The 23,002-nt window shown below is 40.4% G+C and overlaps 1 protein-coding gene across 1 annotated transcript in view; it reads left to right on the forward strand.

Annotated features, from left to right (window-relative positions):
* Positions 1 to 349: 349 nt before the first annotated feature.
* Positions 350 to 23,002, forward strand: part of SYT2 (synaptotagmin 2) — a 145,623-nt gene continuing 122,970 nt past the window's right edge. The window contains 1 exon segment of the mRNA XM_063297358.1: positions 350 to 597. The gene's annotated coding sequence lies outside the window, so the exon portion shown is untranslated.

Here is a 23,002-nt window from a genome sequence, read left to right on the forward strand (position 1 = left end):
AATATCCGTAGTATATAATCACTGACAATTTTGTTTATTTTATTATTCTCCTCCTTGGAGAATTGAGGTCTTCAGTCAATGCCAGATGCCTCATTGTCTTACACACACACATACACACACTGGCACAAGGTTTCTGCAAGTGTACACCCCCATCTGCCTGCCTTTGCAGCTGACTTAGCAGGCTTTTCTATTGATCGGGCAGACTTCCCCTGCCTGCTTGCCTCTGTGCCTGATTCAGACTGCAAACCTCAGCAAGCCTGGTTGCGGGCACTTGGAAAAGAGTTGTAATAGAGGGGAGGGGCTAAAGGCAACCTCCAGGTTTGGATAATGGACTGCACCACAGAAGAGGATGGGGAGGGGGAAGGACTGAGACAGCCCCTTCCCAATTAATGCAGAAGCTTTATTCTATTGAGTAACCTCTCAGCCAATGAGACTGGAGCTCTGCAGAATACAGTGAGGTACGGGAGCCCTGGAGGGGTGGGTGGGAAAAGCAACTGCAGCATTTTTGAGAGACTGCCCTGTCGGCTTGAAGTCTTCAGCCCTATCGGACAGTGCACGCACATGGGTGTATGTGCTGATTCTCCACACCATCAAGCAGTAAGTTTCACTTTCTTCCTTGTTCTTACCATTGTTTCCCACAGATACTTTGAAATGGGTCAAAAATCAGCTTGTTCTTTCCCTCCACTTCTCTGTAATAATGCCAAAGGAGCAGTGGGGCTTCGGGACAAAAGGGAGGGACAGAAAGAAATAATCTGACAAAATGAACTGCCTTGCTGTGTATTTAATTCTCTGCAGTTACTGGAGAAGCTGGAATAGATTCCCGGGTCACGCTGACCTGAATGGAGATTTCACATTAAGATCCCAGCTACTGAGTTGAGAATTCGCTGTCCGCGGTGCTGACTAAATGGCCAGCCAGGTCTGATACGCTAAGTGTGCGGAAGGGACAGCTTGTTTCTCTCTCTGTGTGCGTGTATGTGCGTGTGCCTGCATGAGTGTGTGTTGGAAAAAGAGTGGAAGGGACAGCTTCTCTTGTTGTATTCAGAAAAACCTACACAATACTGACCAGTGATTTACTTCTGGCTGGTGCAGAGTAGAAGAAGCTGATGCTATAGAATGTTAGCATCAAAGGGATTAAACAAAAACACCATTCTCGGTTTTTCCAGAGGGAAAATCCCAAGCACTACCTTGGTGTTCACTGATGATGTGGCAGAAGCTATCATAACCTCACCCCCTACCCCACCCCATCGTCAGGTTATAAGCATTTACAGGATTAGGCAAGTAAAGGATAAAGATACAAATGGGAATATTTTATAAATGTGCAGGTATCTACAAATTCACTATTCTGTATAACATGTTTCAGGGTCAAGAAAACATTGCAGATAAGCTTTTAGGCACACTGTAAATCTCTGCTCACCTGATCTGTATCTCTTAGATTCTCTAGTACACTCAGATGTTGCACTAAATGACTAGCTAGTTTCTCTGACATGGGTGCTTTACTAACTTTTCTGATGTAAGAACTGCATGTTGCAGAGACTCAAAGTCTAGATTTTAATTTCAGTGAGTGTGAGGTTTAAGGAGCAATGAAAACTCAGCTTGATGTGAATTGGAAGAAAGATATTTCATTACATCAACATTTCAAAGTTTATTGGAATACTGTAATTTTATATTTCATATTTAAGTCTGCCCACAATTCTTGAGACAGAAACTCACACTCTCTGTAATTGCTGAGAAGGTATGCTGAGTCAGCCCTTTGGTCACTGCTCAGCAGGGTATGTTGGTTCCCTGAAAGGAAGAACAGGCTGTGTTGGGCACGGAATAATGCACTGCACCAAAAGCCAGATGTATCTGTGTTCAGATATGTCCAAATATGTGGCTTTTAAGAAGAAGGGGTCAGAGGAAGGTAAGAGAGAATCTGTGATAAAAGAAATTGGGCACTGCATTAAAAAAAAACCTGGAGCAAATAACCTAAGACAACTTTTCTATCTAGAAGTTATTTGGTATAGGTATCTTCTAAATTGCTTTCAGTCTTCTCTTAGACAGTTTCAACCCAAGGTGGCAGAGATATGGACAAATTACGGGAATTTCTCTATGTAACTTTGTACACCACTGAATTCATACGAGGCCTTTCTCCCTATTTTAGCCTTTATTTTGCTAATAAAGAGCAATAATAATAATAATAATAATAATAATACACCACTGCCATTTTCATCACTGGTTGCCATTGATAAATTCACTTGGTCCTTTCTTTCTATAGCAGTGCCTCATGTTCAAGGACAGGAAAGTGCCCTAGGCATACTACAGTAAGAATCAATTGCTATTTGCAGGCAATTTTTTTTTTTGGTGGCGTTTTCAGTTACTCATTTTTATGGTTGGCCATGATTACAAGCTGAGTGTCACATCCTTGAGATCATACTGTAAGGAAATGGGACAAAAGAATAGAAGCTCCTCTTGCTTTCCTTTTCTAATTGCCAGTGAAGAATGAAATAGTTATCTTTGAATTAATTTGGCTCCAAGCACTTTGGAGCACTATTCCCATAACAGAAATAATTACTCACAAGCTATCACTATATTGTGTTTATCTTTCTCATCTTAAAAAAAAACCTAGCTTATGGTGGAGACCAATCACTTAACCAAGGGATGGGTAGACTTCAGGCTTGCAGATTCTTTTCTTTTTTATTAGAAACCTGAGATTCTCCAGAGGGAGCCTGATGAAGAAGACAGCCACTTAGAATTAAAGATTTCTGAGCCCAGGAATATATTTTGAGCACCAGCAAAGAACGTAGCTGACAGTCCTTCCTCACAAAAATCCATTTCTATTTACCACAAGCTCATTTTAACTTCAGCACTGTAATTTAAGGAGGAAGTTGAATCATCACTGCCATCATTAATCACGCATTGATGTATCATGAATGGTTCCAGTGATCTACCAACCCCATTGCCTAATTTCCAATTTAATCCAAGTATTTCTTTTGACACCATTATTTAGTTTGAGATGATCAGAAATGGTCATTATTTCAATTTATATTATATAACTTGTAGATGATGGAGATGGCCAGCATTCATTCAGTTCCATCCGTGTATGAAAGAACAGCATGGTGTGAAGTAGTTGCATCTGCATCTTCCAAAATGAGGCCAGGAAGGAAAGTTCACCCTTTTGCTCTGCATCCTTGCATTATAAGGTCGTGACAGTTTGCTTGGGATCACCAAACAATTTTCATTGTTTACTTAACTATAGTTACTCAGTTAACCAAATTTTCTGGATTTATACTTCAATGTACACTGTGGCTGGATTCAGACAAAATGCAAGGCTAAATTGTGGTTGGTTAGTTTAGGATTCAGTAGGATTAGTACTACTGATAAGTGAAATCTTAATTTGATTTTTAATTAGAGTTCAACTAGTAAATAAATGCTTGCTCTGAGAACCCTGCAAAAGGAAAGTTGTTTGATAGGTCTCTTTCTCAGCATGTAATATATTGGTAGGACTATCAGATGCAAAAATCCAGACAACCACTGAATGTTATAAAAAGTTCTAACCTTTTTTGCCATCTAGTGGTCTTCTAATTTCTTTTGAAGCCCAAATTTGGTAGCTTTAAATATTAGTGCATGCATACTAATAGTACTGCATTTGTTGGGAAGGCTGTTGAGCTGGTTGCAATGGATCAACTTTGCAGAACTTTAGGGAAAGCAAATTATCTGGACCCTTTTCAGTCAGGGTTCAGGCCCAGGTTTTGGATGCAGACAGTATTGGTTGCTCTCTTAGATGACCTTTGTTGAGACCTGGATGGGGGTAATGACCCCTTCTGATCTTACTGGACTTCTCATTGGCTTTTGATACATCAACCAATATTGGACCATCTTCAGAAGTTGGGAATAGGTGGCATTGTTCTGCAATGATTCTGCTCCTTCCTCATTGGATGGAGGCTGACAGGGTCTGGATGGGACAGAACAGACTGAAGTAGAACCCTAGCAAGTCTGAGTTGCTGTGAATACATTGGGATTTTCTGTCACCACCAGAGTTGCTCCTTGAGGACAAGCACTCCCTGACAGAGAATCTTGACTTCAGGGTCTTCTTGACTCATGGCTCCTGCTAGAACAAGTGGAAATTGTGGCTAGAGGGGCCTATGCCCTGCTTCAGCTGGTGCATCAATTGCAATCCTATCTGGGGCAGGAAAACCTACCTGTAGTAGTTCATATAATTATGAACTAGACTTTTGTAATGCACTGTACTTGAGATGCCTTAAAAATTACTTAAAAACTACAATTTGTCCAAAATGCAACGTTTCCCATCATTGGGAGCATATAATACCAGTTTTGCAGCTCCAGTATTGGTTGCAAATTAGTTTCTGGGTTCAATTAAACATGCTGGTTTTAATTTATAGAGCCCTTAATGGCTTGGTGTTTGTATATCTGCAGGACCACCTACTCCAACCAGTACCAGCCTAACCAGTTAGATCAAACAGAGAGAAACTGTTACCGATCCCACATTTTTGGGAGGTCCTATGGGGGTAAAGTGAGGAGGCTAGCCCCCTCGTTGATATTTTGGAAGCTTTTAGACAGAATTGTTCCAGGGAGCCTTTTCCTGATTTTATTATGCTATTTTCATTTCCTTTTCTTTTTATTTATAGTTTTCTGTTTGGGTGGTGTGGGGAGATGGAGTTTTACAGTTTTTACAATTGTTATATTGTGGATCTGGTTTTATATTTTATATCAACTTCCAAGAGTCTATGAACTGTGGTAGGTAGAAAAGTGGGAAATAAAAAAATAAATCTTTCTGTAAATCCTGTTGAGAATGGTAAAGGCCTCTTGGCCTCGTTGTTCTTAGAAGAAAAGCAAAAGGGAACAAGATGTGGTGCAAAACTTAGATGGCACCAGAGGAGCTTTATGATGGCAAAGGGAAGAGAAGGCGAATTTAGCAACATTGACTGAAGAGTTTGGATTTTTTTAAACTAACTTCACAAAAGACATTATAATGAATATTTAAAAAGGATAAACAATAAGGTTAGAAAGATAACTCTGTCACTAAATCAGTATTATAAAGTCAAGGCACCAAGTATACAAGGGCACCATCAGAGTCACTTGCAGTTTGTGGTCCTTCTGTGGCCCATCTACCTGTTCTACATAAGATTACGTCAAAGATTCATAGTATATTCATGGGCAAGGTGAAATTGGAATCTGGATTCCAACTCAGCAGCATCTTAGCCATGACATTAGGCATACTTGCAAAATGACATTGCAAAATAACTGAGTTATCACCATGTTTAACTGCCGTGTCTCAGATGCAGTGCTAATTTTCTCTTCATAGTTTCATTTCTGTAATGTGATTTTGATAACATCAATCATCTTAACATGTTGGCTAAACTAAACTTGGAACAATTACGAGTTCATTAATCAAATCTTGGAAGACTATTTAGATTGCACACAGTTTGACTTGCCAGTGCTTCAACACATCAGCTCCAGAAGACTTTCTTTCCAATAATACAAAAGGACAAAGTCGTTTCCCTTTCAACTAAACTGTAAATGGTATTTCATGCCGAAGTACAGCTGGCCTGAATCCAGTGGACCTGCAAGCCAACTTTCCAAATCTTTAATTCAATCAACTGTGAATCAGCATTTAAAAAAGGAAGAAACACACACCATGGTGTCTGATAAAGATGTCTCATCTTATGAAAACAAAGAGGGGAGCTATAGCTTAACTTTCCAAATGGAACTGATTTTACGTAAGATTTTTTCTTTCTTTTCATACCCATAATGCCTTATACATAATACAGTATGAAATTCTAGAAAAGTATTCCCTAGCTTGTACATGCTAAGGTGGGCAGTCAAATGACACCTGGAATTACAGGTAAGTATGGCCTGGGAGAACAAAATGAAGCAGGACATAGGCTGATAGAATTTTGCCAAGACAACTCACTCTGCATGACAAACACTCTCTTCCAACAACCTAAGAGACAGCTTTATACATGGACTTCCCCAGATGGACAACACCGAAATCAGATTGACTATATCCTTTGCAGCCAAAGATGGCGGACATCTATACAGTCGGTAAAAACAAGGCCTGGAGCTGACTGTGGTTCAGATCACAAACTTCTTATTGCACAATTTAGGATCAGACTAAAGAGATTAGGGAAGACCCACAGAACAGCTAGATATGAGCTCACTAATATTGCTAAGGAATACACAGTGGAGGTGAAGAATCGATTTAAGGGACTGGACTTAGTGGATAGGGTCCCGGAAGAACTCTGGATAGAAGTTCGCAACATTGTTCAGGAGGCGGCAACAAAATACATCCCAAAGAAAGAGAAAACCAAGAAGGCAAAATGTCTGTCGGCTGAGACACTAGAAGTAGCCCAAGAAAGAAGGAAAGCAAAAGGCAACAGTGATAGGGGGAGATATGCCCAATTAAATGCAAAATTCCAGAGGTTGGCCAGAAGAGATAAGGAATTATTTTTAAACAAGCAATGCGCGGAAGTGGAAGAAGACAATAGAATAGGAAGGACAAGAGACCTCTTCCAGAAAATTAGAAACATCGGAGGTAAATTCCAGGCCAAAATGGGTATGATCAAAAACAAAGATGGCAAGGACCTAACAGAAGAAGAAGAGATCAAGAAAAGGTGGCAAGAATATACAGAAGACCTGTATAGGAAGGATAACAATATCGGGGATAGCTTTGACGGTGTGGTCAGTGAGCTAGAGCCAGACATCCTGAAGAGTGAGGTTGAATGGGCCTTAAGAAGCATTGCTAATAACAAGGCAGCAGGAGACGACGGCATCCCAGCTGAACTGTTCAAAATCTTGCAAGATGATGCTGTCAAGGTAATGCATGCTATATGCCAGCAAATTTGGAAAACACAAGAATGGCCATCAGATTGGAAAAAATCAACTTATATCCCCATACCAAAAAAGGGGAACACTAAAGAATGTTCAAACTATTCAACAGTGGCACTCATTTCACATGCCAGTAAGGTAATGCTCAAGATCCTGCAAGGTAGACTTCAGCAATTCATGGAGCGAGAATTGCCAGATGTACAAGCTGGGTTTAGAAAAGGCAGAGGAACTTGGGATCAAATTGCCAATATCCGCTGGATAATGGAAAAAGCCAGGGAGTTTCAGAAAAACATCTATTTCTGTTTTATTGACTATTCTAAAGCCATTGACTGTGTGGACCATAACAAATTGTGGCAAGTTCTTAGTGGTATGGGGATATCAAGTCATCTTGTCTGCCTCCTGAAGAATCTGTATAACGACCAAGTAGCAACAGTAAGAACAGACCATGGAACAACGGACTGGTTTAAGATTGGGAAAGGACTATGGCAGGGCTGTATACTCTCACCCTACCTATTCAACTTGTATGCAGAACACATCATGCGACATGCTGGGCTTGAGGAATCCAAGGCTGGAGTTAAAATCTCTGGAAGAAACATTAACGATCTCAGATATGCAGATGATACCACTTTGATGGCTGAAAGCGAAGAGGAACTGAGGAGCCTTATGATGAAGATGAAAGAAGAAAGTGCAAAAGCTGGCTTTCAGCTAAACCTCAAAAAAACCAAGATTATGGCAACCAGCTTGATTGATAACTGGCAAATAGAGGGAGAAAATATAGAAGCAGTGAAAGACTTTGTATTTCTAGGTGCGAAGATTACTGCAGATGCTGACTGCAGTCAGGAAATCAAAAGACGCTTAATCCTTGGGAGAAGAGCAATGACAAATCTCGATAAAATAGTTAACAGCAGAGACATCACACTGACAACAAAGGTCCACATAGTTAAAGCAATGGTGTTCCCCATAGTAACATATGGCTGCGAGAGCTGGACCATAAGGAAGGCTGAGAGAAGGAAGATCGATGCTTTTGAACTGTGGTGTTGGAGGAAAATTCTGAGAGTGCCTTGGACTGCAAGAAGATCAAACCAGTCCATCCTCCAGGAAATCAAGCCAGACTGCTCACTTGAGGGAATGATATTAAAGGCAAAACTGAAATACTTTGGCCACATAATGAGAAAACAGGACACCCTGGAGAAGATGCTGATGCTAGGGAGAGTGGAGGGCAAAAGGAAGAGGGGCCGACCAAGGGCAAGGTGGATGGATGATATTCTAGAGGTGACGGACTCGTCCCTGGGGGAGCTGGGGGTGTTGACAACCGACAGGAATCTCTGGCGTGGGCTGGTCCATGAATTCACAAAGAGTCAGAAGCGACTAAACGAATAAACAACAACAGCTTGTACAATTCCCATTATCCCTAATTAATCTCCTTTTTATGGAATTAATTTCCACCTAACATTTCATTAACTCTTGTCCAGGGGAAACAAAGCAAAACAGTCCCACCTTGTGGAGGGAGATAGTCAGTGATAAAAATTTGATAAATAAATAAATAAACAAAACAAAACAAAACAGAAAAGCAGCAGAAAAATTATAAAAATGAAAGCAGTGTGCTGGCATCCTTTTTAACTGTAACCTTATTTTCATGACCTTATTTTAAATGGGACCAAGAAGATGATATGCAGCATTCAAACATAAAATAAAGATAACACTTCTAAATGCTACACACACACATGAAGGGATTTCCAAGAATCTTTTGTTTTGAGATAACTCAATGAATTTCAATTATGGGGGATGATCACTGACCTGTATTCCTTTCAGACATGTGAATTATTGTCAATTTGTCATATATGAAAATGGGGAAATTTGGTAGGGAAAGGCTATTAATTAAATCTAAGAAATCAAGCTATTATAGGAAATTTTCATCACATTATTTTAAAGCTGTGGCGTAGACACTATGCAGTGTTTCTCAGCCTGAGCAAGGCTGGCTGGGGAATTCTGGGAGTTGAAGTCCACACATCTTAAAGTTGCCAAGGTTGAGAAACACTGCAGTATGGCCTTATCTGAGAGGCCTGAAAACTTAATCTTGGCCTTAGTTTACCCTCTCTCTGAGATAATTTACCATTTTGTGCACAACTTTGGAATGAAGTACCCAAAGGAAACTTCAGTAACCTTTACTTGTAATCCAACCCCATAGCCTAGTTACTATGAAAATGTTGGGTTAAGAATGGCATATATAACACATAGACACAGACACAAATCAATGGAAACATAGTGGCCCAAGCAAGTCAAAAGCAAATGTGGCTCTCCTTGAAGCTGGTGGAATGGAACGGAGACTGCCTCTTTCCCTCTTTAAAGCACCATTGCAATGTGCAGCCCCAAGCCTTTTCCTACACTGGGTGCTGTAGTACTGATCTCGCTAGACTGAATATTCTGTATTCACATGTGCCATTCGGTGTTCCACTGGCACAAAGACTTAAACGTATCTGGTCTCATCTGCTTGACTGAGAGCTACTGAGGAATCACTGTAAGATGATGGCTTTTTGCAATAACAGTTCGGGGATGTTTGGAAAACGACAGTGTGATGTAGTCAAGCAAGGAGCACACGTGCACACACACACACACACATGGAACTGTCAGGATTGTGAAGATTCTACATGGATTAGCGGGAGCTCAAGCTGTGTGCCACTGTAGAATAAACTGTTTAGTGTGAAGATGATCCAGTGGGTAGGAAAAAGCATTTTCCCCCTATTGCCATTTTAAAATTCATCATTTTCTTATTTTGCTGTCCTGTTTAGGTACCAAAATAAAATCAAAATTAACAAACAATCCACAATGCCAACTATTCTGAAAGGTAGGGAGGGGCTATGTTCGGGTTACCAAAGAAATGCCTTTAATTGGTTGTGAAGGGTAAGGTCCACAATTTGCAGGCAAGGGTGCAAAGTAGGTGGGTTGATCACACATTTTAGTAGGGTTGGGAATTCCATAATTAAATGCACTCTCCCATTTGCGGGAGAGGGGTCTTTGGTTTTTCAGCCATACTTATATTACAGTTGTTTCCTGCATCAAGATGGTTGGAAAGTCAACATTCAGAAGGACAATTGGAGTGATCTCTGGGTATTGCAAAAAGGAGATTAGTAGCAAGGTAGAATAAAAGAAATTTAAAAGCCTGTCAAAGTCAATCTCTGACCCATCTAAGACTAAACAACATCAAAGCAGGATTATTTTGCCTGCCTGCCTTCTTTCCTCTCTAAATTCCTTTCCACTACTAAAGGAACACATGAACTACTAAAGGAACACATGATTCAGGAGTGTCTGCAGGGTATATTCAAAACAGTCAAGATGGCAGCCATGATGGTACAACTGAAGTTCTGCCCATTTTTTATGTGTATTGCACATTTTTTTTCCATACTCTGTGGACACCTCTATCTTGATTACAAAAATTGCAAGCCTGAATCAGCATGTTGCTTTTCCTGATGGCCATCTGATTACCATGCTCACCCAGCTTGAAGGAAAACTGGTCATTGATTTCCTGCTCCCATTAATGGGAGGAAAGCAAGTAACTGGATCCCTGCCAGCCAGCTGACCAATTTCTGATCATCAGGTTTCTGGTTTCCCGCTTTTAAAATGTAGCAGGAAGCTAGTCAGGGGAGTGGGGAGGATGAGGTGAGAGTGTGAGGATTGTCTGAGAGAATGCAATGCGTGCAAGTGTGTGTGTGTGTGAGAGAGAGAGACAGAAAGAGCACGAGAAAGACATGGGAGCATACGTGTCTGCTGTGAATTAGTGCATGTGACCCTCCCCTTCAACTCAGCAACTTGCATGGCACTTAAAACTGAAAAACATTATCAATCCCTGTCTTCTGCATGGGTTGAGTACATACTGGACCCAGTTGTTTGCCAAGATCAGCACAATGTCACTATAAGATTGCCCTGTAAACTTCAATATTGGAAATAAGAACATTCAGGATTGTAAACTACACGCTTCTGGTATGTGACGGCGGGTGGATTTGATGTTCTGTGTTGAATTATATTTTCATTTCTTGTCAGAATGCCAAAAAGGAAACAGTGCCTTTTCTTCCTCCCTCACAAAAAAGCAGTATTTAGGTTGAATGTTGCAATGCTGTCACCTGAAAATTCTCATAGACCATTTCAAAATATACCATATATTTGACGAGCCTACATTTGTTACATGGATATGTACAGTATCCTCAATAGATTTACTTTTTTATATTTCACTTTGTGACAAGTTTACATTCTTCCAGTACACTCAAGTTTGCCTTAAACTACCTTGTAAATCTTTCATGTGAGAACAGCTTTTTATGTAGATTTAAAATTACAAACTCAGTAATGCAATGTGGAGAATTTTCTTCTGATCTTCCCTTGTCTGAGTTTCAGATCTTCATTTTCAATAAGATCACTAAGATACAAAGCAATTGTTGAAAGACTTACTTTAAAAATAACCAGGAAAACACTAACTCCTCTTTTGAATGGGATGCATCTTACAGACTGACTGAAAGCACAGAAATCTTCCTGTGTAGAGAGTCTACAATAAAAGTATTTCAGCAGCACTGAGGATGAAAACTGCACTGGATGCAACCTCATATACTTTATAAGATAGATAACCATGGAAAAGGAAATGACACCTTGCTAAATCCCAAATTCCTATCTTTTGTGAAATATGGAAGAATGTGTGATCATAAATTTGGGTTCATGGTGTTACTTCTTCTTTACCTTGCCCAGGCCACTGAACCAAGTCAAAGCTACCATGAACTGAAATTATGGATTAAGACTGATTTATAAATTCCATTGTTAACAGCCCTGTCCTCTTATAAATACTGTACTGTGGGTCATATTTGTTTATTTACACTGAAAAATTCCAAATCTCAATAGGAGAATTTGTGCCTTTTTGACTGCTTGGCTATCAAATAAAGTACTTTCTTATTAAGACCACATTTGTGATAAGGTCAGTTGAACATTAAACAGTCCCACATTTCTAGGGAGTACCACTGAATAAAAATAACTAGATTACCCATATTTACACATACTGTGATTTTAAAGAAGTCTTAAGACAAAAAAAAGGACCTTAGATCTAGTTCATGCCAGCACACAGTGAGAGGCTGTTACAAATGGAAGTGAAATGGCTATTGGCATGAGAAAAAATATTATTTTATTTGTTTGACCTCCCTGCTTTCCATGGAATTGTTAAATCAGCACTGAAGCAAATGACAAAAAAGAGAATCCACAGCAGCGCCATATGGACTGGATTGCAATGTCACTTACAAAGGCAGGTGTTCACCTTGACAGTAATAATCTAACCTAGGAGAGAACGTAACTGGGCTGATCTGGTGAGTTTCCTTCTGCAGCATTTCCCTAGAATCTTCTTGCTTCCTTGATCACTGAGATCATGGTGGTTCAGATATGCTTTTAGAAAATGCCATTTCAGCAGGTCAAGCCATGACTCAGGCTATGATGATTGCTACGCACTGGTTCTTTGGCAGCAGTCATAAGGAAAAACACCTTCTGAGCTTGTGAAGCTCCATCTGCTACAGCCTGTAAGGAAAGTGCTCTTTCTGCAGGTGGGGGATGCCTTCTGCATTCTAACTTAAGGGTAGATATGTGTATTTCTCCACTCACATACTAAACAATTTATCCTGGGGCAGGAAGGGAGCAAATGTGCATCATTCTTTTAGCTCACATGCTGGAAAAATGTAATTGGTAGATTTTTTTTTTTAATCGTATGGTGTAGCAGTTCGGTGTTCATGCTGCTTTTCTTGCTGGGAAATCCTTGTGAGGTCCAGCAGCCAGATGTGTAGACTATTTAGTCATGACAAGTCATGTTGCCTGGGGTGCACCATGAGGAGGCTAGTCTACATTGCACTGATTTGGGCTGAGAGAAAGTGACTGGCCCAAGGTCACCCAGCTGGCTTTCATGCCTAAGGCAGGACTAGAACTCACAGACTCCTGGTTTCTAGCCCAGCACCTTAACCACTAGACCAAACTGGCTCTCAGCTGGTAGGTAAGAAACCCTAAACTATCTAATTAAATTATCTCCTTTTGTTCCTTATTACACCTTTGCTGGAATGAGAACAAAACCATCCACAAAATCTCTGTGTGGCCTGATCTTCTTGGTCTGAGATCCAGCAGGAGATACTACCCAACTGCCATCAGCCCTAGGCCTACTGGATCATGCAATCAGAGTAGTAACCTTGCTTGGTAATGGGCTCCCCACAGAGCTGCGAAAAAAGGAACTCAGGGCACTGACAGCAGCTGCAAACTCTGCAAACTGTAAACTCCGCAGCCTTGTGCTTCCTCCACTCCCTTCTGCAGTGCAGTTTGTCATTCAGTCAGCAGGAAAGCCTCTGGTGGGGGGAGGTGTGTCTTTGTGTGTGTGTGTGTGTGTGTGTGTGTGTGTGTTGAAAGTAGGGAGTGCCGTGACTCAGCAATGCTGTATAGTCCCCGGAAAATTAGCAACCAAATTGCTTCTAATTAAAACTGCACTCAGCAAATTCACTGGCCTGGATCAAACATGCTGCTCTCTGTCTCATCATATTCTGTCAATGAATGCAGCAGGGGAATGCCTCATGCACGATGCCACATAAATGTGAATGAGAAAACCAGTCACTTGGGCAATGTGCACTTTATGAGAATAATTCCAGAATTATTCAGGGAAAGATATGCGTGAGAATGGGGAATCTTCCATTATGAATCTGGAGAGGTCATATTTAGTCCAAACTCTTAGCTCACATAGTTTAATTAACATCCACATTATGTGGGGGGGAAAAACTGAAGTAGATGAACAGATATTTTTTCTCACTGCAACTCATCTGTTTCCTCAATCTCTCCCTTTCCCTTCCCATGTAGTTTTGATTTAGACTTCCTGGATGTTATTGATTTCAGCTTAACTGCAAGATAATTCAGTCATGGAGAAAAAGCTTTAGTATGTATTTTAGAGTAAATACAAAACCACTGCTTAGTGTATAGTCATGAATTTCCAGAAGACAAGCCATTCTATTTCCTAACCTGTCTGAATTATTTTAAAATGCACCTGAAACTAAGCTGGAGTCCATTGACTACTCTCTGTTCTTGAGCAGCAGACAAACATGTCTCTGAGAGTGGACAGAAACACACCGCTGGGAGCAGAGAAAGGAGAAATGGCTGAGAGACGAGCAGAAGAGAAAAACAAGACAAAGAGTTGGCAGTTTCAAGAGCTTCCAGTAGCTTTGCTAGATACATTCCCTGAACAAACCCCCAGCAGCTTTAGATGTGCATTCCCCCCCCCTCCTACAAATCTCTACTCTCCAGTTTATTTTATAACTATCCAGAGTATCTCAAAAAACAAAACATCTGGCAACAGGTGCCTCTTGAATCCCTCGGTAAATAGGGTGGATTCAGGCAGGTATTCCTTTCTCCTCTCCCCATGAGCCATCATGAACTATTTATGGAAACAACTGAGGTACAAGAAATTCTGATTATGATGCCATTCAATGACCAGCGTCTCATGCCAAAACTGGAACTGTATCTTCATCCCTAGGAAAATGGCCTCCAAATGGAATGTGAACATGAACCTCTATAACAGAGGTATGCAACTGTTTTTTGACTGAAAACCACATTTGGCCTTACCAGGGGCTACATTCTGAAAAGGGAGAGAGGAGATCAGGGTTACAACAGAGGTAGGTGGAAACAAATTATGAATTTAAATTTTAATTACAATTAAATTGAATTAATTATAAACAGTGTGCTCAGTCCCCACATCTTTAATAAGGTCCCATTATTGGCCTAGAAACTTGCAATTCAGCAGCACATTTAGAATGGTTTCTGGGGAGAAAAGAGTCCATATGTCCCTGTAGTTATGGGATCACCATTATCCTATAAAATAGTTATCCCCAAATGCAATGTAGCAAATGGTGGGCACTGGTATTTGAAGAAGCCATATTGTGACAGCATATAATATATCGCTAAAGAGAAGCCATCCTATGAAAACTGTTGAAATGAGACACCACTTCGCAGCTATGCCTTGAAAAGAATATTTATTTCTTCATTCTGCAAGGAACCAAAGGGCTCACATAGAACATTGCAGCCGTACTTTTATGCCAGCATGCCAGATGTTGAACCAAAACTTCTAGCAGCCCCAGCTAGCACATTAATGGGAAGGAAGCTGGGACTGTAGTTGCATGATATCTGGAGAGTCACAGATTCTGCAGCTCTCTACTAAAAATAAAATACTGGAGTTTCAACTGGCATTTTGTCATGTCTTCTTTCACTACAGAAATTTTATTCTTCCCCTGATAATTGGACATCCAGTCTCTGCTTTAAAATGTCTACTGAAAGAGAACCTGCTACTTTCTGCTTCTCTTTTATTGTGAAGCAAGTTCTTCCTAATATTTATTCAGAATTCTTTTTTCCTTCTGATTTAAATTAATTCATCTGTTAATGAATTACTTGATGAATTAATAATTAAATGGCCTTTGGAGCTACAGAAAGCATGGAGTCATTCACACAACACACTAAACCATGAGACAAGGTCTTCTTTTTATCACCATTCCAGCCATCCTGGCAGTGGCATTTTCCATTTCTTTTTAAACAAAACAAACGAAGGGGCAGGAAGAGTCTGAGCTGAAACATGTAGGCTGAGAGAAGGCTGAATGTTCCCCACTTTCTGTCTCCAATTTAGTCCCCAGGTGTCCATAGAGGAGGGGTGGCAACAAAGCAAAAGCAGAGCAGGAATGTTGACACGGCAGCAGCTTTGCTTTGTATCTTGCCTTGACCCTATTTTGTTTTCCTGGAAAACTAGTAACTGCTTAACCAAGAAGTTAAGGGGATTTATTTATTTATTTGATGAATTTATATGGCCGCTCATCTCACCAAACATGACTCTGAGTGGTGCACAACCAACAATTAAAACAATGATGATCTCCAGGCTATAGTTAAGGAAAGCAAACTCTTAGCTGGTTGCAGCATCTGGGTCATTTTGGGCTCGGAAGCTAAGCAAGGCTGGGGCTAGTTAATACTTGGATGGGAGATAAACAGGGAATACCAGGGCTTGTAAATTAGATGTGGAGATAAATAAGAAGAAGGCAATAGCAAACTATTGGAAAAAGGCAATAGCAAACTATTTGGTATTACTAAGGAAACCTCAAGGTTCTTCCACTGAGACACCAGGAATTGAACTTGACTTTCAGAAGCTTTAGATTTAATCTGCCACTCCCTTTTAACTACTGTTGTTATTTCTATAAAAGAAATAACTGAAAAGTATTCTTGGCATGATAGGAATATGACAAGGAGCTCAACGGAAGAAACTGGAGTCTCATCCTGAAAATGGTCTGTTTAGTTTAGTATCTTGTTATTTTCTTATGTATTAGGCTGACGTGGTTAATGTTTCATTAAGCTTTACCCTACATGGGTTAGCTAATGTATGTTTGCATGGATCAATGTTGAGGTATAATGAATTTACAACCACAGAGCTCATTATTGCTAAAGTGACAGAAAAAGAGTTCTAGTTTCTGCCCTTCATCCACAAATGCAAAAGATAGCAACAGAATGCGGTCCTCATACAATTCTTCCCTTTTCTTGCAAGTACATTCAAAGATCATTAAAGGGAGAAATGATGAGTGAAGGGGAAGAGCACATTTGCCATATGAAATCCTACTGTTCTGTAACCAGAAAAACTGAGAATGAAAAATGATATATTCCAGCTTTCCAGTTAAATTAGAAGTGATCGTGAAGGATCTGTGAAATTTTTGGAACATTGCAATAAGGCCCAATAAAAAAATTAAAGCAAAGAGATTTATTAAAAAGAGAGGAGAACGAATGGCAGGACATCCACTTGCTGATTGCTTTGAAAATGCCTTTAAATGATGTTTTCATTTACAGTGTTTTGCTTGACTGTATCTTTTAATGTTCAGAAAGAATAATCATTGTCAGCAGAAGCACAGATGCTTTAGGGTATCCTTCAAGCTTTTAGGTGGCTTTAGTGCATTTTGCAGAAGTCACTGCAGTGAACTGAACACAACTGTAGAGCAGTATAAATCTCTGAATTCAGTTTTACCAAGAGAATGATGATAAACAGTACCTGGAAATGTAATCAAGTCCTCTGACAGCAAAATCTCATCTTATTGGCTAGTATCAAGGGGAAGGTAACTTTGAAAAAGGTTCATCTCTCATCACAATATGCAAGATATGCAGTAGTTAGGCCAGTTTCCCACAACCTGATGCTCTCCAGATATGTTCAACTGCAACTTGGCCAGCATGATGATGGCTAGCAAGAACGACAGCAACTACAGCCAAACACTTCCACAGGGTGCTAAATTTTAAAAGAATAGAATGATGGAATGGCTATCGGGGAGTAATTATATTAGCTGTTTATAATTAATTCAACATAATTTAATTTAATTATAATTAAAGTAAATCAAATTTAATTTTGGTTTTGATTCCACCTATTTCATTGTCTTGCACCTGCCTACTTTCTGCAGTGAGGACCCTAACATGCCCATGCAAAACCATGTGCCACCCCCCAGAACAATGTTGTGCATCCCTACTTTACAGTGCAAAGTGTACATTAAATGTTACATGTAACCACTGAAAAGATAAATGTGGCTGTATTCAATCATTCCCCACTTTAAGGGGAGTGTCACAATTATACTAAACAGCTGCATTTGCTTATACTGTATATTGATTACATTAGGAACAGTTGACATAGCACATGGCTGTACTATGATCATTGGTCATCCAGGAAGGACGTTATTGCAGTAAAATGGTGCTTACTACAAATTAATTGAAACTAATCAATAATACTAAACAATGAAAAGTTCAATAAAAAAATAAACGTATTATTGAAAGGCTGGAGATTCGGTCCTGCATATTAGAAAATTAAGTCTTCCCTTATTTTTTAAAAGACTAATAAAATGAAATAAAGCTGCTACCTCAAGAAAGGCTACCTCTGGTAAAACAAGCAAACATGCAAACAAAAACTTATGAAAGACATCAATTCTACCAAAAGGGCAATTGGCAAAATCTAGTATTTCTCCTGTAATGCTTCAGTTGGTTAAACAAAATAGCCTGCAGTTGCAACTGCCCTTTCATAAATTAAATGTAGTTCAGACGTGTTCTTGAATGGAATGCCTCCTTGAGACTGTGGAGAGCACATGCATCTCTGAACCATGGAAGAAACTGGAAATATTCCTGACAATAACTGAACAGCTGGCAATAGTTAAAATGATGGATGGGTTTGTAACCAGTATCCAGTTCTTCTCTGCTCTATCAATCAGAATGTATTTTTGGGTGCATACTGTTCTCAGTATGCTCAAAACTATACTCTTCGTTCCAGATTGTTTGGATCTACTAATCTATCACAAGAAATGAACTATATAGCAAAAGCCAGCTTGCCATTATCACTGCCAGGGCCTCACATTTTAATGGGAAGAAAAAGGGTAAGAGCCATCAAACTTTGGACTAGAATGTTCTAGGATCCAGTTTGAACACAGGAGAAAAAGGATAGTGAGGACCAGAGTCATGATCACTGACTTCCTGCAGGGAGAGCATAGCTGCTGCAGACCTTGGCTTAAATATACTCAGTGTGACATGGTGTTTTAATATACAAGGAAAAGAAGGGAAACAACACCAATGAGAAATGTTGCGGGGTGGTGGTGGTGCAGTTGATAAGAACAGACTCTATTCTCCATATTTATGGAACATAGTACAGAAGAAAGCTCTTGTTGGTGGGTGGATTATATATAATGGGATGAAAGTAATCCAAGCTAAACTAAGAGGAAAACTACTTCTGTCCACGTGAACCAAGCTAGCATTCATTTCTTGAAATGGCCCAAAGTCAAATCTGACTATTAAACCTTTAATCATAGCCAGGTAACAAATAGATGCAATAGCAATTATTGAATTTGGAATGATGGCCTCAAGTTGCAAAATGATTTTTTTTTAATCTGTTCAATCGTGTCCAATTCTCAGAGATTGCCTGGACCCCCTGACATTTTCTTGGCAAGATTGCAGAAGTGTTTGCCACTGCCTTTTTCTTCCTAGGGCTGAGAGAGAGACACTGGCCCAAGATCACCCAGCTGGCTTTGTGCCTAAGGTGGGACTAGAACTCACAGTCTCCCAGTTTCTAGCCTGATGCCCTAACCACTACACCAGACTGGCTCTTTCAAAATGATTAGGGCCTCTTTAATTCCAGCCTGAGCCAGTTTGATGTAGTGATTAAGGCATCAGACTAGAAACAAGGAGACTGTAAATTCTAGTCCTTCCTTAGGCGGGTGGGTGACTTTGGGCCAGTTGTTCTCTTTCAGTCCTAAGAAGAAGCCAATGGCAAACCAATTCTGAAAATGTTCCCAGGAAAATTTCAGGGTCTTGTCCAGGTAGTTGCCAGGAATCAAAACTGACTTGAAGGCACTAAAAAAACAAAAACAAATTCAGCCCCTAAACAAAGTATTAGTTCTTCTACTACATCAATTATAAAGATCATAAAAAGTACTGGGCCCAGAACAAAACCTAGTGGACCATACTTTTCATTTCTTTACTACTTTCCAAGAAACAGTTGGAAACCACTCGTTTAATAGAGTCCAACAACGAGCTATAAATCCACATAGTACCACAGGTTAGATGAGTTTTGAGAATGAAACACTAGGGTACTCACATGAAAGATCTTCCATCTTTCCTTGAGAAAGTGGTTGCATTGCAGCTTCAGAGGATTCTGGAGGAAACGGATTATCTGGACCCCTTTCAATCAGGTTTCAGGCCAGGATATGGGACGGAGACCACATTGGTCACACGTATGATCTCTGGCAGGAGTGGGATGGAGGGAGTGCATCGATCCTGGCTCTCTTGGACCTCTCAGCAGCTTTCAATACCATCAACCATGGTATCCTTTTGGGGCGGCTCAGGGGGTTGGGGGCGGGCACTGTAGTTTTGCACTGGTTCACCTTCCTCCAGGGCCGTTCCCAATCGGTGGTGATAGGACAGGAGAGATCTGACCCTTGACCCCTCCATTGTGGGGTGCTTCAGGGTTTGGTTCTCTCTCCTCTCCTATTCAACATCTACATGAAACCACTGGGTGAGATCATCCGTCACCATGGGATGAGGTATCATCAATATGCTGATGATACCCAGTTATATATCTCCATCCCGGGTGAAGTAAGTGATGCGGTCTCCACCCTTTCCAAGTGCCTGGGGGCTGTGGGGGTCTGGATGGGGAACAATGGGCTTCAACTGAACCCTGGTAAGACGGAGTGGCTGTGGATTGACGGCCCCTCAGTTTCCAGGAAGTTGTCATCTTTGGTTCTGGATGGGGTGGCACTGCCCCATTCAGAACCAGTGCGGAACTTGGGGGTCCTCCTGGACTCGCGACTCCTGCTCAAAGAGCAGGTGGAAGTCGTGGCCAGGAGGGCCTTTGCACATCTTCGGGTGGTGCACCAGCTACGCCCATTCCTGGACCGAGAGGCCCTCCGAACAGTCACTCAAGCCCTTGTCATCTCCCATATAGATTATTGCAATGCTACCCTTGAAGAGTATCCGGAAGCTTCAGCTGGTCCAGAATGTGGCTGCACAGACAGTTATTGGTGCTGTAAAGTCAGCCTATGTGACACCACTGTTATGCAAGCTGCACTGGGTACCAGTTTGCTTCCAGGTCCAATTCAAGGTGTTGCTTATTACCTTTAAAGCCTACATGGCATGGGACCAGGTTACCTGAGGGACCGTCTCATTCCTGTAACATCGACCCGCCCCACCCAGTCAGGCAGGGAGGGAATGCTACGGACCCCATCAGTAAAGGAATTTCATCTAGCGGGGTCCAGGAGGCAAGCCTTCTCAACAGTGGTGCCTGCCCTTTGGAATATCTTGCCCCTGGAGCAAGATATGGACCTCCTCACTCCCGGACTTCTGGAAGAAACTGAAGACCTGGTTCTGCCGCCTTGCTTGGGATGGGGAGGGTGACAGCTCCATCTGGGGGTGGCTGGCACCACAGCACCCCTTATTGATTGTGGTTCCATCTCCACTTGGATTTTATATTTATTATTTTATTTGTATGTTTAGACTGTAACTCAGGTTGATATGTTTTTATCATTATTTTATTGTAAACCACCCAGAGTCCCCTGCTGGGGGAGATGGGCAGTGATATAAATTTAAATAATAAATAAATAAATAAATAAATAAATAAATAAATAAATAACACACAAAGCCAAGTACCATCTCTTTAAATCTAAAAGCTCATGATGTTATATCATCAGTTGTACTAAAATAATCAGAGTGCCTTATTCATTATTTTAAATAGGCTTCTGGCTTTCTCATCATGGAGATTTTTGGATTAAAAAACAGTGTCATATCTCAGCCAGCTACTATCTCCCAGTATACTTCAAGTCATATTTATATCAGGTCATTGCAAAGAAATTGCTAATGTCTTAATGTCTTGCCTGCAGATAAACAGTTCTCCTCCTAAGTGTATTTCAGCATTCCTAATTGGTTAATGATCAATGTTAATTATTTTTTAACTCCTTTATATTGCCTGAGAATTTCAAATGGGATGAACTCTTAGGCAGAATGAGCAAAGATTGCAGTCTGACTTTAGGCCTTGACTAAGATAAAATATAACAATGACAAACTTGTCTCTTTCAACAGGTTCATTTGGCAGTCATTTAAATATTTGTTATAAGGTTTTGTGAGCCATTTCAGCTCTCAAAGTAGCTTTCTTTAATTGTTGGTGGCTAGGTGTGTATACCCAAAGTTTTATTAAAGTGTATTTAAAAATGTAAAGGCATGTTTAGTCATGAGGAAAGAAGTAGTCTTCATGTAAAAGTACTATTCATATGCAGTACCTGAAAAGAAGTCACAGAGAAAGTCAAGACCTATTTTGTATCATCCCATAGCGCATCAGACAAAATAATGGATTTAAGTTACATGAAGGCAGGTTCCAACTGAACATTAGGAAAAACTTCTTAAGAGCAGTTTGATAGTCGAATCAATGATCCAGAATGGACTCCCCTTGACTGTGTGTGTTCAAGAAGATGCTGGACAGCCATCTGTTGGGAATATTTAACTAGGTTTCCTTCACTAGGCAGGAGGTTAGATTTGGCTTTAGTACCCCTTCCAATTCTGTAATTCTGATACAATGGCAATGTATGCTATGTGAGCAGAGCAGCAACTGTGCATTCCTGGACAATACTTGTTTAAGTGCAGGGCCTGGAATGGATATCCTCTGCCTGTTCACTCACTCAGGAGTCTCCAAATTATGTTTTGTGTTGATAAAAGGTAACTAGGCAAGACAATATAGGGCACTGTGCAGACTCACTCATAAATACTGAGATTTTTTTTTCTACCATGAAATTTTATGAATTACAGTAGACTTCGTTAGATATCTAACATCATATGACATTCCTATATTGTTTAGCCAACGGTCAAACAACCTTGCAATGACAATACTCACATATAAACTGTGCCATAAACAGACTCCATAATGTTGCACATATATGTGGTATATATTTAATAACAGTATTCAACTGCTGATGTGACATAGCCTTTGCTTGTATCTGCACAGGTTATCATAAATGTGTGTCTAACAGAATATACTGTAACTTATTCCAATTCAGCCCCTTTATGAAATACTTCAGTAGCTCCACTTCACAACGTCAGAAGAGTTGCATCTATTAAACTTGTTTCACCTGAATTAGATACCTATGAGACCTAGCCACAATGCTGCTAGTGCAGAGCCAAATGCACAGCAAGCAATTCAAACCAGAAGGCCACATGTGAATATCCTCTACACACCATGCAGTTTGCAGAGCCTTGGGAAGCCCTGACCATTTTTCCTCACCATCCAGCCAGCCATTAGCAGAGATAAAAATTGCTCTTCCCAGGTTTTTCTTATAAGCTGCAAATTAAAATTAATTTTATTCAAAGCTCCCAGCAGTCCTTGAAAACAAGAACACTACTTCCTCAGTGCTAACAACAACCTGATCATGCCATCCAGCTAAAGACTAATTTGGGTAGTAGAGAGATGTGGGAAGAGCACTGAAGGATCGTAAGACAATAATGAGAATCAAAGACAATAATGTGATTGTCAACATATGCATACATAATTGGCAGAAGGGAATGGGGCAAGGATTGCTATGTTGCCAGCGATAGTTATTCCCACTGGGGAAGGGGCTAGGATTGCTGGTTTCTTCTTTCTAGAACTACTTCATCATTCCAT

This window comes from Candoia aspera, chromosome 3 (genome assembly GCF_035149785.1).
Source record: "Candoia aspera isolate rCanAsp1 chromosome 3, rCanAsp1.hap2, whole genome shotgun sequence".
Lineage (NCBI taxonomy): Eukaryota > Metazoa > Chordata > Lepidosauria > Squamata > Boidae > Candoia > Candoia aspera.